Source organism: Acipenser ruthenus, chromosome 6 (assembly GCF_902713425.1).
Source record: "Acipenser ruthenus chromosome 6, fAciRut3.2 maternal haplotype, whole genome shotgun sequence".
In the NCBI taxonomy this organism is placed as follows: Eukaryota; Metazoa; Chordata; class Actinopteri; order Acipenseriformes; family Acipenseridae; genus Acipenser; species Acipenser ruthenus.
In genome coordinates, this window is record NC_081194.1 from 25,557,364 (window position 1) to 25,563,541 (window position 6,178).

Sequence of the window (6,178 nt, forward strand, 5' to 3'; positions counted from 1 at the left end):
TAAAAAAAAAAAAGTTTAAAAAAAAATTAATTGTGAAATCCAATGCATCAACTTGACACTTGGATTCAAATAACACATGTTGAATTTGACAAAGTTTAACAATCTAATTGAATCAATGGCCAAATGAAAATGTTTAACAAAGAAATCATCAGGTTTGAAATTATACCAAAGAGTTGGTGATTTAAGCATGAATAAAAAAAAATTAAAAAGGTATATTTGCAATTATATATATATAAAAAAAAAACAGTACTGGCATATTTGTACAATCATTTCTTGCAAAATCTCTAAAGTGTGCACCCAACTACCGACTGGTCATGTATAATTGAATCGCCCAGCGTGAGGCCCGAGCCAAGGTGGAAATTGAAAGAACTTCACATGAATAGAATGATCAGTGTTGATCAATGAATAGTAGAAGTGGGAAGATGGTGAGTTTGAAATGTGAATTGTTATTAATTTCTTGAAGATGTCATATTGCCATTTACATTTTTAATTTAATTAACCTGCTGAACTATTTCAATTTGGCATACATTAATTTGAGTGTTGAGATATACTGTTGATGATGGATGCACTAGCTTTCACAATTTATTTTTTGTCACTTCCACCTCTCATGAACTTGAGGCTTTGTGCTGTTTTATGAATCAGTTTAGTAAATAGTTATATTTTATTTATACGCTGTAAGTTCAAGCTATCCAAGTGATATATATTTTTTAATATTGTAGCGGTCCAGACAACAGTGGAGTTCAAAAAGCAGTGAGAAGTGCTATCTTATTGCCCGTTCTGCAGTGCAAAATGGATGCTCTTTTCTCAATGGATTTAACTATTTCAGACTCCTTACACTCAACAGAGAAACAGTAGCAAAGCACACTCCCTTATAGGCGTAACTCGGCCTATTCTTTCACCCCATCATAACTCGGTACTCCATTTGCTATGCAGGCACCCACTCGCTCTCCATCCATGATACTCTGTGGCGGAGTGTCCCACCCCTATTTATTATTATTTGTATTATTTTGCATTTGTATTAGTTTGCAGCGCGGATAACAGCGCCGAGTATTTCTTATTATTTATAATTTAAAACCTGTGAGGATGCGTGACTGATCAGCTACTGATTATTTAACTAGCTGACAGTCACGCATCCTTACCAAACGCGTGCAGACTGTGGCCGAGGGGTAATAAGATAATTAGCAGCTAGTTAACCCCTCGGCCAGAGTATAAGAACCTAGCTGTCCATGCTGCGGGGGAGAGTGTACAGAGGAGTATGGGAGAACACGGGAGAGCGAGCGAAAGAGAGAGAGAACAAACAATTGCTGTATTTAAAAATATACTTGTTTCTATTTGTTTGGCCATCGCGCCTTTTTGTTTTGTGTTTTGTTATTGTTTAAATCTTTTGTTTTGTTTATTTGATTTATTAAATACGCTGACCGCCGTTGCGTTCAGCTTCACCCGCCCATCCATTGTTTTGATTCAGTTATTTCCTGGTCCGTGACGTCACCACACCTCACCACTGCGAGCCAGCCTGCCACATGCTCACAGACTGCCACATACACAGACACAGGCAGCCCGCAAGCAGGCTAAGAAACAGGGAATAGATGAAAGACAGCCAGTAGAACTCGCTGGTAAGGAACACAACAAGTACAATATAAACATGATCACAGGTAGAAAAGTCCCATCACCTTCCCCAGTCCATAACACAGTCCATAGCACGGCTAATTTTACACAGGTCTCTCGTAGCAGCTGCCCCAGCAATACACTGCCCTCCTCTTAAACACTTGCCTGGGAAGAATGTACCTGGGTTTGAAAGCGAAGGGGCAACTGGATCTGGCAATGTGGTCTCACTCTCGTTGCCAGAGTTGGGTGGTCATGGAGGTGTGGGCAATGATGTCCAGGCGGAGGCGTCACCTACAATGTCGTTCAGGCGAGGGAAGGTGAAGGTGAGGGTGAAGGCAAAGGTAAAGCGGTGGTCGTTGGGTGCTGTGCAAAAGGTTGTAGCTCCCCAGGAGCACTGTTACCTTGGTATGGGGCGAGACAATCTCAATGTAGCAAAAACTGTCGGCCGCTGGGGGGAAACTTCACCCAGTACACTACCTCTCCAAACAGCAGGTCTGCGGGCAGGCCCGGATGAACCTATTCTGAGGCCCTGTGACTCCATAAATGGGGCTCTGTGCCCAGGGTTGCCTGATCTGTATGACGTTTGTAGCCAAAAGCTCAACCAAAATCTGTGAAATATAGCCAAAAGCTGATTAAAAAATAGCCCAAAAATAGCCCTTTTTCTTTTCTTTTTTTTTTTTTTTACTACATTTTACACACTATTAAATTAACGAATTTGCCTTAAACGGTACTAATTTAGGACATATACAAGTATTTTAAATGAATAGTAATAAAGAACAAAATTAAGTAGATCATAAATAACATTTTTTTTAAAGACTTAAATGCTTACTTTACATTCTTGGTGAGATTTGAGAGAAGCTGGCTGGCTGAAGAAGCTGGCTGACTGGAGAAGTTGGCTGGCTGACTGGAGAAGCTGGTTGGCTGACTGACTGGAAGCTGGCTGGCTTGACTGGAAGCTGGCTGACTGGAGAGGCTGGCTAACTGTTTACTTAAAGGGGACATCCACTGGTTTTTGTGTGTGTGTGTGTTACAGGAACATGTAACACACACAAACACAGAAAAATAAGTGGATGTTCCCTTTAAGTGCCATGTATCTGCTGAAACAAACATACTATTTACTTGTTTATCTGTTACTTGCCTGCCTATAGTGTAAAATATCTTACATCCTGCCTGGACCAGGACAGAAACTGAATAAATACTAATGATAATGATAGTGATAATGATAACTAATGATATCATTTTATACAACAAATTCAAATTAGAAAACGATTCAGTACTGTCAGCCAATCAAATTTAAAATCAATCCGCTTGTATACCGTTTTTAAGAGTATGGGGTTGAAAAGCTAAACAGAAAGGTAAAACAAAAATGATTTTGTCAATAAAAACACATTTGTTTTTCTCTTTATATGTGATTCATCTTTGTTTTTTAATCAAAACATATTCAGGACTATTTTCTTAGAATGTCGTTACTCTGTGGAAGGGTACCCAACGAATCAGTACAAGCCCAAGGTAAATCACGGTGAAAATGTTTCAAGGTCAGTGTCTTTTACCGGTTGACTAAAAAATACGCCCAGTTTAGGCATTTTGCTGAGCAGCTCTTTGCCCCTCTGTTGCTTTTCTTTCATTAATTTTCTTTTGGCAGAACTGCTTTCGCATTTTCGTGCAGCAGACATTGTAAAATAAAATATTAATATAGGTTAAAGCAATGCCCATACAACCTGCCAGCCAATATCTGGGTCATAATAATAATAATAATAATAATAATAATAATAATAATAATAATAATAGTAGCTAGGACAACCCCAAAAAATCGAATGTCTTCATTTTATGAAATTTTACAATATTAAAGTCATACCGTAAACTAATCATCATACAGTAAACTAAAGTACACTGCCTTGCTCAAGGGTACAGCAGCAGTGTCCCACTAATCTTGCACTACCTGATGTTAATGTATGTAAACTAGTACATAGTACTAAAAAAGGCATTGAGTAAATTAATGCATAATGCTCTTATTACTAAAATTAATCTTCACACTACAAATGTGTTACAATATTGTGCTTATAATTTTTTATAATTAGTTATAATTGTGTATTACTGTAATTTATACTGCAAGTATAACTATGTTTACCATGAATAAAATGTTCGCTGCAAATGGTTCTTGAGTCTGGTGGAAGCCTGGGCTTAAATGCCTCTTCGGAAGTTAAAAAAATGAAAGCCGCTTGTCTTTCATGTAGTCATGGTTGCGGCATCCAACAAACACACAACTCTCGGCATTGTATTAAAAGTAGGTGGTAACAAGTCTTCAATTAATAAAGGAAACAGTGTCTGTCTTGGTTTGTTTTCAGCGGCTCCGAAGTTGCTATGCGGTTACTATGTGCGTGCGCACCAAATTGTCCGGATGTCCGCGCAAACCTATACTGTGTAAGTGCCTGTTTTTATTTTCACGCACGTAACTAAAATACGGCAGCAGGCCCAGAGGGACAAATGGAAATGTGCCTGAATGCGTATTGTGTTTTTTTTTTTTCCATTATCAGTGACCGGGGCCACCTTTGAGCAGGAGGCCCTGTGCAAGTGCACATAGTGCACATTGTTTAATCCGGGCTTGTCAGCGGGGGTCTGGAGCTCTCTCCCCATCATCAACAGGGCCGGCGTGCAGCTTGTTGACTCCTACACTGCTGTCCGGTAAGCCAGAAGGATGAGAGGCAGCTGAAGGTTCCAGTCCCGCTGGTGGTGGCTGGTAGTGATGGCTAGTTGGGTGGAAAGTGTGCAGTTAAAGTGTTCCACTGTCCTGTCGCTGTGTGGGTGAAGGGGGGTGGTACATGTTTTCTTGATCCCTAATCGGCAGCAGACCTCAGCAAGCATCCGGGACTCGAAGTTCCTCCCTTGGTCAGAGTGTAGCTCCTGAGGGGCTCCGAAACAAGGGATGAACCTTTCAATCAGGGCATCTGCAACGGTGCCCGCCTCCTGGTTCGGTAGAGCGTACGCCTCGGGCCATGGAGAAGTCGTTCATCACTACTAAGACAAACCTGTTGCTGCCGTCTGACATGAGGAAGGGCCCAAGGATGTTTACCCCTACTCTCTCCATAGGTGACCCTACCGCGAATTGTTGGAGCGGGGTGTGGAATTGCCCAGGGAGTCCCTTGGAAGCTGTACAGTCATTGCATCTCTGGCAGTGGTCCTCCACGTTTCTCTGGCAGCAGCTCAAGTAGTTAAACTGTTTCAGGCGTTGCAGTCTTGGCTCCTCCAAAGTGTCTGGTACCGTCCCATTGCGTCCATAGCCATTTGGTGGTAGGGGAGCAGGCTGCCATGAACGCACACGTATACCGCATACCTTTTGCCAGCCACCAAAAGACATACATCAGGGTCCTGTTCTTGCTGCTGTAAGGATTTTCGTACTATTGCCTAATGTTGCCCTGATCTTGTAGCTCTTTAGCTTTGTACGTAGCCCGAGCTACACCCATGCTTAGGAATCATGATAACTCAGAGTACAGCTGTGACCTCTGATGGATGATAACACCTCTGGTTTTTGCATAAGTTGTTTTTCCTTAAAGACCTGTTTTGAGCATATGTACAAACCACAATTAAACCAGCTAAAATTGGCTCTAAAACCACTTACTTCTGCTAAAAGTGATGCACTATGATTTTAGGTAAGCGTCACACACCTACTAACACGCCTCCAGTAAAGGGGGGGCCACCTCTGTTAATTGGTGGAAGTAGGTAATTTCCACTCCTTCTAGATGGAGTTCCACTCCTAGTGGGCAGGCACTTGTTTGGTACATTAGAGATTATAACAGGTTTTTACTGGAGGGAAGAAGAGGCAGACAACAGCGTGAAGTTAAAAAAGCAGTGAGAACTGCTGTTTTTATTGCCCGTTGTCCGTGGCAAAATGGATGCGCTTTTCTCAATGGATTTAACTATTTAAGACGCCTTGCCACAGAGAAATGCCACACCCACACTTTCGCCCATTGGCTCAATCATAACGTGGTACTCACTTGGCTGTGCAGGTACCCAGTTGCTCTCTGTGGTAGAAATAACTTGCATTCACTTGCTGGTAAGGAACACAACAAGTACAATTTGACCACAGGTAGCAGAGTCCCAACCCCTTCCCCAGTCCATTTTACACAGGTCCCTGGTAGCAGCTGCCCCAGTGCTACAATATATTACAATTATGTTCCAAATGTATACCCCAAATCTTTTTGCTCGGAAGAGCCTCCTAAAATATTTAATACTTAATATTTGACAGTTAATGTACTCATTACAGGGGGGCAATAATAACTTGAAATTAAAATGTATGAGAGACAGTACATTTACATTCTTATGGAAGTAACAGCACAGCATGGCATATATATATATATATATATATATATATATATATATATATATATATTTACAATGTGTAGCGCTTTGAAACTAGCATGATTGTTCACTCTGTTTTAATCATCTAGAACTTCAACTATTTCTCAGGTAAAAATACATTTCTAATGGGGTGCAAGCCCAGAGAATGAACTATAGTAATAATAAAATAATAAATAACTAGAATCACAGGTTTTTTTTGTTTTTGTTTTAAACATTG